Source organism: Panthera tigris, chromosome B4 (assembly GCF_018350195.1).
Source record: "Panthera tigris isolate Pti1 chromosome B4, P.tigris_Pti1_mat1.1, whole genome shotgun sequence".
NCBI lineage: Eukaryota > Metazoa > Chordata > Mammalia > Carnivora > Felidae > Panthera > Panthera tigris.
The window spans coordinates 58,329,974-58,350,631 of NC_056666.1; the positions used below are offsets into that span (position 1 = coordinate 58,329,974).

General features: G+C 38.0%; 1 protein-coding gene across 14 annotated transcripts in view; it reads right to left on the reverse strand.

Annotated features, from left to right (window-relative positions):
* Nucleotides 1-20,658, reverse strand: part of LMNTD1 (lamin tail domain containing 1) — a 452,554-nt gene that overhangs the window by 221,488 nt on the left and 210,408 nt on the right. The window lies entirely within an intron of this gene.

The following is a 20,658-nucleotide window of genomic DNA, read 5'->3' on the forward strand; positions in this document are numbered from 1 at the left end:
GGGAATTCCAGCAAAACTGCATTTACTCCATGAAAATATTGAGATGAGAGTGGTAGGGATGAAATTGGCAAGATGAACTCAGCTATATAGCAAGCAGTCTAACTTGAAAGGTTCTTTGTCCCCATGGGCCTAAGACTCTCCTTCCCTGTCCAGAAACACCAGGGCAGCTTGGGGGCACTGAAAAGGAAAATGCCACTATATCTGCCACCCCCCCCCCCCGCCCCCACCATACCCAGACTAAGAAACACCTAATGGCTTTGCCTGGGGACATTTCTTCACTCCTCAGACATTGCCTTCAGGGACAATTGAGAATCCCATTACCAACATACAAACCAAGCAGATCAAAATAAGGCTCTAAAAATTAAACTGCCAGGGTGCCTGGGTGGCTCAGTTGGCTAAGCATCCCACTTTTGATTTTGACTCAGGTCATGATCTCTCCATTCATGGGTTCAAACCCTGCACCAGGCTCCATGCTGACAGTGCAGAACCTGCTTGGGATTCTCTCTCTCCTCCTCTCTCTGTCCCTTTCCCACTCTCTCTCTCACACACACACACACACACACACACACACACTCTCTCTCTCTCTCTCTCAAAATAAATTACTTAATAATAAAAAAAAAAAAGATACAAGTTAAACTGTCTTTGAAATCACAATGCATAACTAAGCCAAGATCCATTTAGGTGCTAAACCTAAACCTGCTAAAATCAAAGATTTAAATAGGATCCAGAGCCTCCTAACATAACAGACAACTTGTCCAAGGCACACAAAAAAAGAAAAAAATCACCTGCCACACCAACAACCAAGAAAATCCCAAATTGAATGAGAAAAGACAATCAATTGACACCAACCTCAACATGAGTCATATGTTGGAATTATGTGATAAGGCTTTAAAGCAGCCATAAGAAAAATGCTTGAATAATCAAGTACAAATTCTCTTGAACCAAATGAAAAAACTGAAAATCTTGACAAAGAGATAATGTCAATTCTCTTCAGGAATATATTCAGTGTATTATTACACTGAATAGTATCAGTCAATGGATCATTTAAGATTTCTTCAAACAAAGTCTTTGAAGTAAATGTAATAACAGTAAATATAGCCAAAGTAATATGATATAGTACAATGAATGGCCAATATAAAAGAAATGATGTCTGGAAGGTCAAGCAAGGCATATAAGTTATCTGTGCTTGTTTGAAATTCCTACTCTTAGAATACTAGTGCTAGAAACAAAAGAATGTCTTCAAAGTTATATGAATCTAAGCAATCAATTCCTATTTGCCTTAAGGCCATTGCCAAGAATTTAGAAAAAAGATCAAATGTCAGAAGTCTCTAAGGAACTGAAGAAGGTAGGCTTTCCAACTGTTGCTCTACAGTGGGAATTGAAGCATCACAGAGATACACAAAAGTTATTTTTTGAAGTCTTATGCCAAGTAGAAGTGAAATGTTGCAAAGTCAACATAGATGTAGTCTCTACATCCCCATCTACTAAGAAGATATGTGCTATGACAGTTGAACTGAATCACAATTAGCCAAGAGAAGTATTTGGTAACCAAAGATATGATTAAAACAAATATTTCCACTTTGGAAAAGTTTCTAGATTTAATAGACATTATATAATACCAATAATTCTAGCAGGAGTTTATTGTGCACTTACTATGTACCAGACACTGTGTTAAGTATTTATTTGCCTTATCTCATTTAATGCATAAAGCAACTCACATGGTAAATAGTATTCCCATTTTACATGAGGCCACACAGTTTGCTTAATGAAATCTCATTTGCTGAATTTAAGTCCTGTTAAATCCAAGTCTCTGATTACTCTATAACTGCTTCCCACTTTAAAATCATGACCGTGGACCTTAAGGGATTACTTGATGCTGCTAGCATTCAAACTACATTTCCCCAGGTCACTACCATTTACATTTGAAGGCAAACAGCTATACCTTCTTCAACTTCTAACCCGCCCTTCCTATCCTCACTCTCAGCTGGCTACTTTGCTTCCTACTCTCCTAAAAACATACAATCTAAAGAGAAAATTCTGAATCTACACACTCTGCCATCGCATTTGTTACTATAGATGAACCGTGTGCTCTGTGCTCCTGAAGCAGACTATCCCTGTGCTCTGTGTACCTCTCTCAAATAATCCCTCTCCTTTTTCCTTAGACCTCACCCTCTCCTATTCCAGGGCATCCTTGCGCAATTCTCTCATTTCACACATGCATTATTATCTTTTTTCCTTTCTGCTGAATCATGCTTAACAGCATGCAAATATACTGTTATTCTCCCATCTGAACAAAATAAATAAATACAAAGGCAAAATTTATCTTCTTTCCCTAGCCACCGACCATGTACTATTGCATTTGTAGCAAAATTCAAAATTTGTCTGTTCTTGACCTCTCCATTTCTTCTCATTCTCTGTAAACCACACTACTCAGTCCTTCCCCAGTGAAAATGTTCTTGCCAAGGTCAACAATGACCTCCACATTGCTGCATTCAGTGGCGAATTCTTACTCCTGTTTGTACCTGGCTTTCAGCAGCATTTGACACAGTGGATCACTTCCTCTCCTTGACATGTATTCCTCATTTAGCTTCCAAAACACACCTGAGGTTTTCCTCCTACCTCCCTTGCTGCTTCCCCTCAGTCTCCTTTGCTGGTTCCCCCTCATGGATCCAGCCTCTTAACATTATCATATCCAAGGCCCCCATCTCAGCCCTTTTCTGTTCTCAACCTTTCCTCATTCCTTCAATGATCTCATCAAGTCTCCTGGTTCTAAATATGTTCTTTCTTCTAATGACTCCCAAATTCTTATATCTGGGCTACACCACTCTCCTTAATTGCAGATTCAAATACTCAACTGCCTATTCTCACTTCCCCTTTCATATCTCAGACCTAGGATGCCCCAAAGTGCAAAACCAAATTTCTTACCTTCTTCCCATATCAGTCATAATTCTGACGAGAAACAGATGGAACATTTAATTTAAGCAATTTGAGGGCCATTTAATAAAGGGGCTATTTACAGGGTATAGGAAAACAACAAAAGTTAGTGCAATATCCCAGTGCCAATAAAGGTGGCTGTTGTCCCACCAATTCTGAAGGGCAATGGAGTAAACGGGGAGAGCACTTGTTACTAGGGGAGGGAGAGAAAGAGAAAGAGGTGTGAAGAAGGTCAACTGACAGGAACTTGACCCTTGGTGGAGGAGTGTAACCAATTTAAAGCAACTCCTTCCTTCCCTCAAATCTCTCATCGGTATTCCTCATTGACTGGACATAGCTGGAAAGGTAGAGAGCAAGAGATCAGCCAGTGCATTCTGGAGAGGCCAGCCTCCTGGGGCACAGAACAGAATGAAGATGGATAGAGAGTGGGTCTAGAGAGGCAAACAAAAAATATCCTGTCCACTCTCAAAACAACTCCACCTAGAGTTTCCCCCCTACCAATGTGTGGAAAAGACATGTTGCTTATTGTAAGCAAATATCTTAGAGTCATCTTTGACTCTCTTACATCTAATCTATGACGAGATCTCAATGGCCCTACCATTCAAATATATCCAGAAGCTGACCACTTCTCACCACCTCCACCGGTACCATTCACATTGAGCCACCACGTCTTGCCATTTACAACTCACAGCTTTTCCTATTTCCAACCTTAACCCTGTACATGAAATTTTATACATAGTAAACAGAGTAAGCTCTTATTTCTAGAAATTTATCCATTTCATCTAAATTTTCTAATTTATTGGCATTTAATTGTTCAGAGTCTTCCTATATAATCCGTTTTATTTCTTTAAGTTTGGTAGTAATGTCTCCTTCTTCATTTCTGATTCTAGTAATTTTAGTCTTCTGTATGTTTTTTTTTTTTTTCTTGGTCACTTAACTAAAAGTTTCTTAATTTTATTAATCTTTTCAAAATATCAGCTTTTGTTTTTATGGATTTTCTCTATTGTTTTTTCATTCTTTACTTCATTAATTTATTTTTTAATCTTTATTTTTCTTTTTATTTTCTGCTTGCTTTAGGTTTAGTTGATCTTCTCTTTCCAATGTATTAGGTGGAAGGTTAGGTTATTGATTTCAAATTTCATCTTTTTGAATAGGAGTGTACAGCTATAAATTTTCCTCAAAACATCATTTTAGCTGCGTAAGTTTTGGTATGTTGTATCTTCACTTTCATCCATCCCAAAGTATTTTATAATTTCTTTTGGAATTTCTTCTTTTAATCATTAGTTACTTAGGAATATGTTATTCAGTTCCCACATATTGGAGGGTTTTCCAATTTTTTTCCTGTTCACGATTTCTAATTTTATTCCATTGTGGTCAGATAACATATTTTGTATTCTTCTATAATTTTTACCATTTACAATTTATTAAGATTTTGTTTTATGGCCCAGTATATGGTCTCTCCTAGAAAAATTTCCATGTACACTTGAGGGGAATGTATACTCTGCTGTTTGTATGTAGTGTTCTATTGATGTCTACTAGGTATAGTTGGTTTATAGTTTTGTTCGTCTTTTATTTCCTTATTGATCTTCTGCCTCACTGCTCTACCCATTATTGAAAGTGGGTTATTGAAGTTTCCAACTATTATTGTTGTATTGTCTATTTCAGTTTTTGCCTCATGTGTTTTAGTGCGCTATTAAGTGCATATATGCTTATAATTATTATATATTCCTGATACATTGACAACATTATTCAATGTCTCTCTTTATCTCTCATAACAAGTTTTGTTTTTAGGTTTATTTTGTCTGATACTACAGATTTCCTGTGAGTGCTATTTGTATGATGTATCTTTTTTTCATCCTTTTATCATCAACCTACTGAATTTTTTAATCTAAAATGTATCTCCTACAGACAGAATATAGTTAAATTGTACTTGTTTTTTTAATCCAATCTAACAATCTCTGACTTTTGACAGAACTATTTAATCCATTTTATTTTAATTTAATTATTAAATAATTGGATTTATATCTGCTATTCAACTGTTTTTCTATTTATCTGTCTTTGTTTTTGTTACTTTATTTCTCCTGCACTGCTTTCCTTTGTGTTAAGTGAATATTTTCTAGTATCATTTTAATTTCTCTAATGATTTTTTCCACCATATTATTTTGAGTTATTTCCTTAGTGGTTGCTCTAGGGCTTACCTTATCTTATTAAACACTGTTCCAATTTTACACAAATTTAATTCTCGTGAGTTATAATAATATTACTGCTATATAATCCTATTGCCTTCCCCCTTTTTTGTGGTATTGTTGCTATAACTATTACATCCATAAATGTTACAAGCCCATAACTACATCATTATAATTATTACTTTATGTAATTTTATGTCTTTTAAAGAAGCCGAGAAGAAAAAAGAATAGCGAGTATATACTCACAGTTTTCATTATCTTAAACTTTTTATTTATCATTTTCAGCGCTTTTCATTTTTTCTTGTAAATATGAGTTACCATTTGGAGTCATTTCCTAAGCCTAATACACTTTGCTACTATCTGTCTCCTTTATACTATTATTGGCAATTATATCACATTTTTATATGTCATAGTCCTCTAAACACATAATGTGTTTGACATATAATTATTTTTGTACATCACTTTATACAATTACTTTTTAAATCTGTTAAGAACAGAAAGAAAAATGTGCATTTATACTGCCTTTTATAATTATATAATTATTCATATTAGTGCTCTTTTTTTCATGTGTATTTTAATTACCATCTGGGGGTAACTTGTTTTCAGTCTAAAGAACTTCCTTTAGTATTTCTTGCAAGCAAAGTCTGCTAGTAGAAAATTTGCTTAGATTTTGTTTTTCTGGGATGTCTATTTCACTTTCATTTAAAAAAAAAAAGCTTTGCTGGATACAGGATTCTTAATTGATTTTTTTTTTTTTTTTTTTTTTTCCCATTGAGCACTTCAAGTATATCATCCCACTGTCTTTGGCCGCCTTTGTTTCTAGGTCAGCTGTTAATCTAATTGCAGTGCCTGTAAATGAGAAGTCATTTTTCTCTCCCTGCTTTCCAGATTTTCTGTCTTTGACTTTCAATATTTTTGCTGACATGTCTATTTTTATATTTCTTTGTATTTATCCTACTTGGAGTTCAGTAAGATTCCTGGCTGCATAAATTACATTTTAAATTTCATTAGCTTTCAATCATTATTGTTTCAAATATTTCCCTTCTCCTTTTCTCTCTCCTCTCCTTCTGGTATTCCCATTACATTGATGTTGGTGCTCTTAATGGTGTCCCATGTTTCTCTGAGGTACACTGTTATTCTGGGATGACAGTGGTTTTGTCAGGGCTCTCTTTGTCTCTCTCCCTGACCACACCCAGTTGTTAAGCTCCACTAATTGTAGGCTGACTGCTGTGTTGTTTTCAACAGTGCTTTGTGTCATAAATCACTTCATAGACTGATCCAATCAGAATTTGACACCTTTGAAGGGATAATTCCCAAAGTCAGTGTATGAGCTTTGTTCTGAGCCCAGAAGGGCTTTTCCCAGCTGTCTCTTCCCATCTCTCTGGAAAACTAGCTGACCTACATCCAGTTTAATGCTTATCACCAAAGAATCTATCAGTCTCCTCCTACTTGGAGGAATTTCGCCACAACTGCCACTGCTTTTGAATGACTTTAGGCTTGAACTTCTCTACACTGTTGCAAATGAAGTGAATCCTTTGAGGAATGATTTCAAGTTGTCTGTTTTATGGTCTGCTTTTCCTCCTAGGTAAAATCTCTGAGCCATGGCATTGATATTAGGGGTGGAGACAATGATGCAAATCTCCCTGAGTGACTCCCCACTTTAGGAGTTGAGCACTCTGCGGGACAACAGCCCTAGGTCTGCTCAGCTGGCTTCTCTCAGCATGGAACTTCTATTCCACACGACAATGAAAGAGCAATCAGAGTCCCCATATTCTCAATGGTGCCACGTTCAAAGTATAGCCTCCATCCCGTGAGTGGGCTGAGTGGGGGCTGGGTAGGAAAAAGATACTAACCTGGGACTTAGCCTCAGCAACAGGTAACTGGAAACAGATGAGAAATGCTTAGGCACTGCTCCTCCTGAAATGATAGCCCTCCAACTATGAGCTGACCGGAAAGTGAGCCCTGTGTTTAAGATAGTACCATTCTGGAGTTTCCATCTCACTGAGCTGAGAGTTGGGAGATTGCGGGTCTTGGTTCAAATGCCACAGACAATTGCAGTTCTTACCAAGTTTTGGTAGATTTTCTTGAATAAATGTGTCTTTATTTTGCTGTATGTTCTTTGGGTCATTTCCAGAGAGACCGTAACTGGTTGATTTAAAAATAATTTTCACTAGTTTCCATGGGGAGTGGATCTGTGGAACTCCTCACACTGTAATGACAGAGGTGGAACTCTTCTCCAAAGTAAGCTTTCAAAACATAAGTGAGATCATACCACTCCTCTGCTCAGAATCTTCCAATCTCTCACACTCCCTAAGAAGAAAAACTGAAGTCTCTAAAATAGCCCAAAGAGGGGCACCTGGGTGGCTCAGTCGGTTAGGCATCCGACTTTGGCTCAGGTCATGATGCTGGTGAATTCGAGCCCTGCTTCAGACTCTGTGCTGACAGCTCAGCGTGAGTCTGGAGCCTGGAGCCTGCTTCAGATTCTGTGTCTCCCTCTCTGTTCCTCTCCTGTTCATGCTCTCTCTCTCTCTCAAAAATAAATGAACATTAAAAAAAAAAATTTTAATAAAATAGCCCAAATGACCCTGTAACCCACTTACCTCTGCCAACCTCTTTGACCTCATTTTGTGCTTTTCTCCCCCTTGCTTACCTTGTTCCAGCTACTCTGGCCTCCTTGGTGTCCTCAAACCAAGTTTGAGGTTTGCTGAGGTCAGCAAACTTATGCTACTAGGCTTTACACTTGTTGTTCCCTCTGCCAAGAATGCTCTTCCCCTCGATGGCCACAAAGCTAACCCTCTCATCTCCTTCAAGCAATTATTCTAATATCACCTTTTCAGTGAAATCTACCCTGACTATTCTATTTAATATGGAATCCACTCCTGACCCTCCCAGCATTCCCAATCCCCCATCTTAAAAAATATATAGTATGTATACCTTTTAACATGTTATACAATTTGGTAATATATTGAAGTTTATAGTTTTTATTGTCAGTCTCTTTTAGTAGCATGTAATAAGCTTCAGGAGGGCAAGGATTTTTGCCCTTTTTGTTCACTAATATATTCTGATTATCTACAACAGTGCTGTCACTAGCAAATGCTAAATTAATAATTGTTGAATGAGTACTGATTTGAAGAAATGGTGGAATTGGGATTTGATCAAGAGATCATGCTTTTGGGGCGCCTGGGTGGCTCGGTCGGTCAAGCGGCCGACTTCGGCTCAGGTCATGATCTCGCGGTCCGTGAGTTCGAGCCCCGCGTCGGGCTCTGTGCTGACTGCTCAGAGCCTGGAGCCTGTTTCAGATTCTGTGTCTCCCTCTCTCTCTGCCCCTCCCCTGTTCATGCTCTGTCTCTCTCTGTCTCAAAAATAAATAAACGTTAAAAAAAAAAAATTAAAAAAAAAAAAGAGATCATGCTTTTAATCACAAACCTATGTTGAGACCACTTTCAAACTTTAGGTCCTGCTTAAATAAAATTCATGGGTTCAAATAATATTTTACAAATATTTATAAGCATAATGAGTTCTTTAAAGTGTTTATCTTTAAAATGTTCATCTTTAAAGTGCTTGGAGAGCTTCAGATGACTGATGTCATTGGCAGGCATCTTTGCAGAAATACAAACCATAATATTTAGGAAACAAAAAGGAGAGAAACTTGAGGTCAGATTTTATAATTATCCAACAGAGTGAAGTCTTTGCAACCATGGAAGATCAGATTTTAATCTATTTCAATTTTTAATTGGTATTTGATTGGTATTTAATTGGTTTCCATAGAATTTCTTCAGTGATAAACTTGGATTTCATATCATTAATGAGGTTTCCTGATAATGAGGATTTGCTTGGACAGTTTTTGTGAAACCTAATCATTTAGTAGCTTAAAATTTTGTGGCAAATATCATCATTAGAAAGTGTAAACCAAGGTCCAGTATCCTTTTTTAAAATGTATGACTCTGGAACTGGAATAAAAAGGAAGGTTGGAATTTTTTTCTATGCAGCTAGGCCTTACTGTGGATGTTTAAAATAAAATTCGTGGGCTGAAATAATATTTTATAAATATTTTTCAGTATAATGAATTCTTACAGCAAAATAAAGTACAATTTTCCAGGTCATCTTTTTTTCTTTTTTAAGACGAATATAAAATCTGCCCTCAAGTTCTCTCCTTCTTGTTTTTCAAATATTATGGTTTGTATTTCTGCAATGACTTCAGTCACCTGAAGTTTTCCATGCACTTTAAAAATGAACATGAGGGGTGCCTGGGTGGCTTAGTCGGTTGAGTGTCCAACTCTTGATTTTTTTGGTTCAGGTCATGATCCCAGGGTTGTGGAATCAAGCCCCATGTTGGGCTCCTTGCTGAGTGTAGAGCCTGATTAAGATTCTCATTCTTTCTCATTCTCTCTCTCTCTCTCTCTCTCTCTCTCTCTCTCCCCCCGCACCCCTCGCCCCAGCTCGCACACTCACTGTCTCAAATAAAATAATAATAATTAATAAAAACAAAAAGAAACTCAAAACAATTCAATAAAAATGAACATGAAAGAACTCACTATGTTGCAAATACCAATCTGCCTTCTTCCTTCTTGCTCATACAAAGTTTAGATCTCTATCTAAAGCCTCTCTGCACAAATTTCTCTACATGACTGTCCCTAAAGCCTAGAATTTTGTGAACCTCTTCTTCCTGGAGAACTCTACTTTCTTAGTGATCTACACAAATTATGATAGCTGTTCTTTACACTGCTCAAAGACGCTGACCAGGTACACTAACCTCTTCACTTTGTAGACTTTCAGTCTAGATCTGTATTCCTCAACTTGGCTGCATATTACAGTAGAGAGTTTTTTAAATGCTGATAGCCAGGTTGAAACTAATATAACTCTATATGTTAATTATACTTCAATAATAAACAAACAAACAAACTGATGGCTGAGTCTCACTCTTAGATTCTGCCTTAATTGATTAGAATGGGGATTGGTACAGATATATTTTAAAAGTTCCCTGGTTGAATTTAATGTGCAGCCAGAAATTAAACCTGTAAGTCTAAGAAATAAGCCTTGCAGGGCCCTGAGGAACTATAATGTTGGAAATTACTTTTATCTTCCATATTTACACTTTATTTTAGCATGGCTTGATCCAGTAATTTTGATTCTGAAACAGTAACAGAATGCCTGCAGTCTGGTAGACACTGCATTTTGCTAGCAATATGGAGCTGAACATATCTCCCACCTTCATGTAGCTTTGGGTATAAGTATAATAAAGGGCAAGACAGACATTGAACAGAAAGTCACAAATGCAAAGAGTGATCACAACAGACCTTCACATCTATAGGAAAAGTCATTCCTCTTCACTCTACCTCTAGAACTTGGGTATAATGAGGGATATACTTGGTAAGTATGCATGGGGTGTTTGAATGATGTCAAGATACAAAAACTACTGAGTGTGACTGATAAAGGAAATTATTTCAGTTAATAAATTCTCCCTTTCAATGAAAGTGCATTAGCAAAGATTCTTTCTAACCTTAGTGTGAAATGCTTTAATGAGACCTTTAGTTCTTCTTATCTACTTATACAGGTAACTTGCATAAAAGGGATGATAGGACATCTGACTTCCAGAATGATATTTGTCCTTAGGAGTTTGTGGATACCAGAAATCAATGATTGTCTGGAAGAAGAAGAAAAGCTGCAGGAGGTGAGAGGGGAATTCACCATCTGCTCCTTGATCTTACCTAACTTAGTGTCTTTACACCATTACTTAGAAGGCTCTCCTCCCAATCTTTGTGCAGCTGGCCCCTCTTGCCATTCAGATCTCAGCTTAAACATCACTATATTAAAATGTATCTGAAATTTGTTTTAATCAGGAATTGCAGAACACAGAGACATGGAAATAACGATCATGAAGAAAGAAGATGTTTATATTCATAGGTCCTTAGAAATAGGAGGCATGGCACACAGGGGAAGCACCAAGGTCAGTCAAGAAGCAGAAGGGTGAGGAGAAAGTATGGACCCAAGCATTTGTTATCACTGTCATAGGAAGAATGGGCGAGATAGTGTGGACAGCTGAATAAGTTTAGGATTGGACAGTCTGAATAATTTTAGCAGTCTTTGGGCTATAGGCATGGTTCCTAGTTGTCTGGTACCTGGTCTTGATTCATTTAGAACAAGGAAATAGTGTCCTGGACTGCAGGACCCTGATAAAAGGAAATGATGAACATACGGACTCGGGATTGGTTGGCTGACATATCAAGAGCATCTGCTATCTCCAGGAATTAGTTCTTTCCAGGATTTGCAAGTCCTCAAGATGCCAAAACATCATAAAACACAGAAAATAAAAGGCATGAATATTATAATAGTCTCCTCAAATAGGCTTTCCCTGATCTCCCAAATTGAAGTGATTAGCAGTTACACTTTATTCATCATTCTGCTTTAATTCCCCCAAAATACTTCTTCTCTGATATTTTTCTATTTCTATAATGGCTTGTTTATTTTCTCCTTCCATTAAAAGAAGAACACTGCTCATCTTGAGAACATGTAAAATATTCATTCAATATTTGTTGAATTAAATGTGTGCTTTCTTTTCTTCTTAGACTTCCCATTTCCACTTCCTCTTCATTGCAGGTGTTATAAGAATCAGCACAAATTTAACACAACAATCATGAGCTTTATCTATTTCCAGTACCTTCAGAACACTGTTCCTATAGAGCCACAAAGGTTAATGGTGTAAGGGTATGAGGAGAGAAACGAGACAGAAACTTTCACAGATCATAGAAGGCAGAGATTGATGGGTCTGTTGATGGCAAAGGGAAGGAAGGGATGGTAAGAGAAAAGTTGGCAGTCATGTGGTGTCATTTGAAAATTTTTATTTTATTTAAATTTAACTTTATCCATTCATTTTTATTCAAAAACTCCTTATTGATAAGCTGCCTCATGCCAGGAAACAAAAAATTCTCTAATTCATCCAGAAAAAAAAAAAAATCATTAAGCTGCTTCTCTATACGCTCTGTGCTGAACATAGAAGAATATTGTTTGGGTCTCACATTAAAAGAAAGAAATAGGGGCACCTGTGTGGCTCACTCGGTTAAGCATCTGACTCTTGGTTTGGACTCAGGTCATGATCTCATAATTCGAGAGTTCGAGCCCCATGTCGGGCTCCACACTGACAGCACAGAACTTGCTTGGGATTTTCTTTCTCACCTCTCTCTCTGCCTTTCTTTCTCTCAAAAATAAATTTAAAAAAATAAAATAAAATAAAGAAATAGAAAACTAAAGATAGTCCCAGAAGTCACAGAATGTATTCAAATACACTTAAGACAGCTACAAATGTCAAAAAGACATATTTGCAAATGGACTCAATATTAAAAAAATGAAGTTTGTAGCAGCGCTTTCAACAATAGCCAAATTATGGAAGGAGCCTAAGTGTCCATCAACTGATGAATGAAGACAATGTGGTTTATATGTACAATGGAATACTACTTGGCAAAGAGAAAGAATGAAATCATGCTGCTTGCAGCAATGTGGATGCAACTAGAGGGTATTATACTAAGTGAAATAAGTCAGTCAGAGAAAGACAGATATCATATGTTTTCACTCATATGTGGATCTTGAGAAACTTAACAGAAGACCATGAGGGAAGGAAAGGAGAAAAAAAAATAGTTACCAACAGAGAGGGAGGGAGGCAAACCATAAGAGACTCTTAAATACAGAGAACAAACTGAGGGTTGATGGGGGGTGGGAGAGAGGGGGAAATGGGTGATGGGCATTGAGGAGGGCACTCGTTGGGATGAACACTGGGTGTTGTATGTTAGCCAGTTTAACAATGAATTATATTTAAAAAAAGACACACAGACAAAAATTAAGCTTTTGAGTTTTCCTCCCTGCTACATAGAACATCCAATATCTATTTGTTGAATGAATGAATTACATAGGAAAAGGAACAAAGGTTTGACCAGCATAAAATCCTTGTAGAGCTAAACACCTTTTACTTAGTTAATAAATATTAGGATTAATATTACAAAAACACAGTGGTTCAGTTTCTCTTATTTGTTTTTAGTGGTAAAAAAAGCAAATGATTAAGAAAGTTATAGAACTTGGCTAAGGCTCCCAATACATTCACAGTTAATTTTTAGAATAATACAAATTACATAAATCAGAGTCTTCACATTCAGCAACTATATAAATAGGTCTAAATTCCCTGGAGAGTAAGATAAATGTTGTTATGTTTCATTGTGCATGTGTGTATGATTGGCTGTATAACAGATGCTGAGAAAAATGATATCCAGAAAAAGAGAATTGAACAATAGTTGTACAAACATCAGTAATACAAAGAAAGTAAAGGGAGAGGAAAAAGAGAAGCCCCAGTTTACAAACACAGCCAGTCTAGATGAATGGCCTCAAAGGGACTCACTCTAGTCAAGATGCACAGATCTGCTTCTAATAGGCCCCTTGGATACTGAGAGCAGGCCTCTGATGTATGAGCCGATGCATCTTTATTTGCATATTAAATACATAAATAACCAGCAGTGCACAGAAGAGATAGGGGAACAAATAGGAACAGGGCATTGAAGGGCATATTCATCTAGTTAAAAACTCACTGGAACACAACCAGACTCTAGAGCATACAGACTCATCTTTTTGTAACAAGGACTGAATCCAAAACAAGAGTGATGCACGGTCCTCACCTGCCCAACACAGCATATGGGGCTAGAAGACAACTTGCAAATCATTTGTGTGACTCTCTCTTTCACTCACAGAAAATTAAACTAAGGCAGGCCAGACTGACTCTGATAACATTAAAGCATAAGTTACGAACCATGCTATAGCATATAAAGGATGAATGAGACATGACACTATTAACGGACTTTGCCATTTATAGGGAAAGGGGAACAAATGAATAGTGAAATTCTATAGAACACGATGAGTTAAAAGATCCAGGTTTGTACTGCAGAAGCCCAAAGGAGGGGTAGCAGAGATGTAGACTATGGGGGAAGGAGGTTGTCTAGTACTGGGCCACAGGTAGTATAAATTCAATCTAAGACAGCTTAATTTTGTCTCCTCGCCCCTGTTCGTGGGGAAGGTTCACTTTATGTATTTGTTAGTTCACTCTATGCATTGCTTCTGTCTACATTATGCTCCCTTTATAATTACTAATCTGGTGCCAGGTTGCCTATTTTATGACTAACTCAGAAACCCCATGGAAAGCCACCCTTAAAAATTTCTCAAGATTCTATGTAGGATCTGCCATGGGGTAACAGCATTTTCCATCCAGTTTCTAGGGCAGTTCTGGCTGAGCCCCTTCCTCCAGTTCATCTTGAAATGAGATTAGGTCCAGCCTTTCTCTTAGGTAGGTGAGTGATTTTCTTCTCTGTTTATAAAAAATAAAACAGAGTCATGGTTTTATAACAACATTTATTCACTCAAAGTTCAAGCATTAACTGAGCCAAGTCCTGTATGAGTTTAAAGGTGTTCTGATCACCAATTCTGGTGTGTGTTTGTGGGAGGTTTCCCCCACCAACAAGCAATTCTTGGACATCAGCTAGGTGTCTACAATTCAACTCAATTCTGACACTATCAACTGGAGATAGTATCAGACTCCCCTGGTTAGTGGTTAGTGTTCAGTCCTATAAGACTGCCCTCCACCTGCCCCCACTTCAGATGTCAATTTAAAACTCAGATTCTCATCTAGACTTCTAACCAACCAGCTATAGAATAGAAGTCCCCTGGGGCACCTGGGTGGGTCAGTCAGTTAAGTGTCTGACTTTGGCTCAGGTCATGATCTCATGGGTTTGAGCCCCATGCCGGGCTTTATGCTGACAGCTCAGAGCCTGGAGCCTGTTTCGGATTCTGTGTCTCCCTCTCTCTCTTCCCTTTCCCTGCTCACACTCTGTCTCTGTCTCTCAAAAATAAATAAATGTATAAAAGAATAGAGATCCCAAAGACCCCCTCTTTGAGTTCAAATAATGTGCTAGAGTGGCTCACAGGATTTAGGGAAACATTTTACCTACTAGATTACCTACTGGTTTATTATAAAAGGATATAACTCATGAATAGTCAGATGGAACTGATGTATAGGGCAAGGTTGTTAGAAAGGGTACAGAGCTTGCATGCCCTCTCCGGGTGTGCCACTCTCCCCCTATTACCACACACTTACCAATCCAGAAGCTCTCTGAACCCTATACTCTCGGGTTTTTGTGAAGGCTTCATTCTATAGTCATGATTGACTAAATCACTGGCCACTAATGATTAAACTCAATCTACAGTCCCTTTCTCCCCCAGAAGTGAAGAAGGTGGGACTGAAAGTTCCAACCCTTTAATCACATGATTGGTTTCTCAGGCAACCATCCTTAATAGCTTTCTAAAGCCACACATTGACATAACAAAAGACGCCTTATTGCTCTCATCACTTAGGAAATTCCAATGGTTTCAGGAGCTCTGTGCCAGAAGGACAAAGACCAAAGTTTACTTATAAATCACGGTATTAGCGTAGAAGGGTGGGGGTAGATACAGCAACACACAGGACAGGCAAGTTCTGTCCTCCGGGGAGGACTTTCGTGGGAGGTGGCCTTACCTAGTGGTTCAGATTAGACACTGCAGCCACACTATCTAGGCTTGAATCCTGGCTTCTTCTCTGTGACACTAGGTAAATTTCATCATTTCTCTAAACTCAGTTTCTTTGTCCATAATAATAATACCTATTTCATAAGATAACTGTAAAGATTTTTTAAAAATTAATCAATGTAAAGCATTTAGAAAAATGTTAGGCTCATGATAAGTCTAGTAACTATTATTATTATTATTATTATTATTTATTATAATTATTTTTGAAAGAAAGAAAATTAGCAATTAAACCAGCAAAGTAACATTAGATAATGATAAGTATTGTAAAGGAAATAGAACAGGATTACGAAAGAGAAAGTGATTGCGAAAGTTACTTTACTTTGTGTCATTAAGGAAGGCCTCCCAGAGATGTGGCATTTAGCTGAGCCAACCAGATCAGGAAACAGCATTCCAGGTAAAAGGAACTGTGGTGCAAAGGCCTTAAGGCAGGATAAGCCTTAAAATATTCCAAAAAGAACAGGCAGGCAGTACAGCTAACAGAGGGGAAGAATAAAAGGTGATGAAGTCAAAGAGGTAGACATAGGCCAAATCACAAAAGTCTGATAAGGACTAGAAATAGGTTCTTGTTTCTCTCAGTGGATGGACCTTACACAGAGCACACAGCCTTACTAGGCACAGGTAGGTATTAGACAAGGGAGATTAAATGCCACTTTCTATTTTCCCAACCCTCAGGGGATGAGAAAAGAGATATTCCCCAGGCAAAAAAGGGATTCAAAGGGTAAAGCTTCTCACCACTCCAAGTGGGGTACAAGCAGAGAGGGAGAAGGTATTGCTATAAGGGAGGGCTGAAAATTCTCCAAGAGACTAGACTGAGTGAGGGTCCACAGTCCACCAGTGAGCCTACATGTAATAGCCACAGTGCAGCCTGGACAGTAGCCTGTTGACTCAGGCTGTGCTGGAGAGCTGGCTGAATCCCTCCATGAAGAAGGCAGGGCTCAGGGGCAGAATTGCTCACATATGAGTAACTCACTGCTTCTTTTGAAATATGGCTGAAACCAGTCAAACTAAATTTGAACTTCAGTATTACACTCAAACTGCCTCAAGCATTGTATTTAAGGCTTATGGACTTTGATTAATTTAGGAGGTGAGACTCCCACCTCCAGAAAAGGTTTATTACCATGTAGTATTTATAATATTTACTTAGGGGAAGGATGCTCCAGATCCCATAAGCACGGTAATTATATAATTTATCAACTAGGTCAGGACACTTTGGAGAACGAAAGGAGGTGTTATTATTAATAATCTTAGAACAACAGTATAAGCTAAGACTATCTTGGACAATTTAAGACTTTCTAAGACAAAGACCAAGGGAAGGACTTGAAATTTTATTTAAATGAGGTGGGAATCAGTGGGTTTAATTGGAGGAATTACATGGTCTCATTTATATTTTCTAAAGATCTCTCTGACTTCTGTGTGAAGACTGGATTGTAGGGGCCCAAGAAGTAGAGAACATTTTAGAAGGGTTTTGCAATGGTCTAGGCAAGAGATGATAGGGGTCTAAACAAGGGTGGGGCAGGGAAGATGGACAGAACTAGTATAATAAATACTTTTGAGGTAGAGCACACAGAACTTACCAATGGATTAAAGTCTGAGGAGGAAGGAGGCTAGGGTCCAATAGCATGAGTTAACAGATGAAGTTGACATTTACTGAGATGCAGGATTTTTTATGTGTCAGCAAAACTGTGTGTCATATCTTTAGCTTGATTGGGTGCAAGTAAATAACAATAACAACAGTAATAACCAACTTCTTCTGATTGCTTATGTCAGATACTAAGCACTTAACATGTACTGATTTAATCCTCATAACAACCTATGAGGTAGATATGATCATTTTCAACATTTTACAAATGAATGAGCTATAGCACAGAGAGATTAAGTAACTTAAGTCACACAGCCAGTACATCATAGAGACAGCATTGGGTTTTATTGATTTGGGAGCTCTGATTCCAGATGCTGCCTCTTAACCCCATGCCATACTGCCTGTCTGTTTGACCCCAAGATTTCTAATTCTAATCATTGGCTTCCTTAGTGGCTTGCTGTTTTAAACAAGGGTCTCAAGTGATAGAGTATGAGTTGGCTCACCTCCAAAATACTCATTGAGTTTGGAACACATGCATGCCTCCCTTCCCCAAAGATACTCAGAAAGAAAGTCACTGAAATCAGAAGGTCATGCACTCATCCTAAATGGGACTGTGATTCCACAGAGTAAGCAAACTGTATGTATTGTAATTTATGAACTAGGAGGAGGCATGTTATATTCCTCTACCTCATTTTACTCATTTGAAATAATGGGAAGTACTTTGCATTAATTATCTGGGAGGGAGCCCTGTATGTACCATAGTTTAAAAAGACTGTTCTGGAGTCAGATTCCTGGGTTCAGATTCTAGCTCACCACTTGTTAGCTAGGTGAGTTTGGTATATTACTTAACCCCATTATGTCTGTTTCCCCATCAGTAAAGTGGGAACAATAACACTATGCCAGAGACTGCCTAGTGTTTCAACAAGTCCCTCTCCTTCTGGCCAAAGAGTTAGACTGTATTTCCCAGCTTCTCTTATAGTCTAACGTAGCCAGATGATGCTGGCTATTGGGAAAGGGGAGGAGTGATGGATGCCACCTTCAGCTCTGGTGCGTATAAGCCTTCCAAGTTACACTCTATGCTCTCTCTTTCCTGACTGCTGAGTGAATACAGAGAATTTAGAAGAGGACTCTGGGCCCCCAGAGGACTGTAGAGCCACAGACTAGAAGGTGTTTGAGTCTCTGAATGACCTCATGGAAGACCTCCTGCTAGATAGGACTATTCACTTTGGACTTTGTATAAAGCAGAGTAAGCACTTACTGTGTGAAACTAGTGAGGTTGGGGGTTTGTTTATTAGAGCAACTTGAATTACTTACCTGAATATATATATATACATACACACACACACACACACACACACACACACACACACACACACACAAACACATACCTCATAGGGTTACTTAAAGCACTAAAGTTTCTACAAGGGAGCGGTGTAAATGTGCTCTCAGAACGTTCAAGAAAAAGTATCTCCATCATTCTTTTTCTAAACTCTTTGTCACAGCAAGAGGATGATGTAGACCTCATCTGAAATCGAAATCATGGTTCTCCATGTAAGGCATCTTTTTGTGACTGACAGGCCAGTCTATTTGTACACAAAAATAGGTGTAAGTAGATTATATAAAATGAGCAAAATAGCAAGGAGGTGAGCAAATGTGACTAGGCCCATTGTGTTTCTTTTGGGTAGAGTCAGGCTTACCGGTAGCACCCTGCAACTCCTACTGGAAGTGGGCAGAACAGAAGATTTTAAATATAATTAATTATATCATATAGAATCTGACATGTATGTTTAGAAACGGAAATCATTCTTGAGGGATGCTTAGATTTTCCTTTGAAAATCTTTTATTAGTAAAGTCAAAGTCCCAGAAAAACTTCAGAGATTCAAGAGAACATTCAGCAAGTGGTCAGTTAGAGTTCCACTCAACTGGAATATTTTGCACAAAATGAAGACTTAAGTGACTTGATAACTCCCTTGTAGATCTACTTACTTCTACCTGCCCTGACAAGTTTTCTTTAGACTCTTACTGGCAAATACATCTCTTGAAATTTGATTTTGATTTTTTCCAGTTCACCTTCAGGCTGTTAAGATGTTGTACTCCATCATCCTCATTCACCATCTCTTATCTCTAACATACCACAAATCTTATTGTATGATACAGCATTGTCAGCAGATACACTGCTTAGGTGACACAAAGAATACTTCGTGGATGTCTAAAGTGGCCTTGTAGATAAATAAGTCTTATCAGCTCAAAGATATTCATTTACCCACAGACATGTCTCATCATTGGAAATTTTCCAATGTATCAAAAGTGTGTCTGAGACAGTAAGCACCAAAACAAAAAACCCATTACAAAAGCTTGTAACAATCATACTGATATAATCCTAAGGAAGCCTTGGTCACTTGGCTCAGTCCCAGAGGGCTGTTAAATTCAGAGATATGTAATCCAGACAGGACATCCAATGTTTATATGCATATTTCAACATCTTTAAAGAGGAAACATTACATAAACAACAAAACTATTAAAATCCTTTCTTTTCCTATTTTATTATGCCCCAAGGCCCTGGAAGCCACTTTCTTTCCTTCCCTAGAAATTGCTTATGCTTCCACATCATTCTGTCATCCAGATTGCTTTCTTTATATAATTTCTTTCTTTATGTAATTTCTTCACAGAGCCCCCTAGCAAAAGATGTGCCTTGCTACAGACCTCTAGACACTAGTTCTCTTCTGGGCTCTTCTTTTCTGTAAAAAATCCATCTGCTTTGGTTTGGGCCTTTCTGTCTAATCCTCATTCCATCAATTTTGCATCATAAAAGCCTAAAGAATTGCCTGGAATTGGTGGAAACTTCCTCTATATTCAGGGAAAGATAGGGAATTGAGCAGGCCAAACCACAACCTTCCTCATATGTTAATTACTTTTGTCCTATCACACCTATTAAGAATTAGACGGTGGAACAATGTCCTAAAAGTGTACATGTTGCCTGTATAGGTTCATTTCCAAAAAGCCTTCCAATTCAAAAGGAATGCTTTGGAGAAAATAGAGACAGCCATTTGCTTCTGGTAAATGATTCAAGAAGTCCAACATGATAGCACCATCTCTCAAAGGCTTCGCACAGCTGAGCCTTAGGTAACATAAAAAGTCTCCGTCTGTCGCCTAGTAAAAGAAGAATAGCTTATTCTCCTACTGGGACTAAATTAAAAGATGTGGCTGTTTCATCATATTTAGCAGCATTCCTATAATGCACAAAAGCTTCTGTGGCACTGATTAAAGGAGAAAATATCATCTGGCTGGTAGAAAGGATCTGTAACTAAAACAAAAGTATTCTCACCCTTGACTAAACATTTACTGTCAACAATCTGTCTTCTGTAT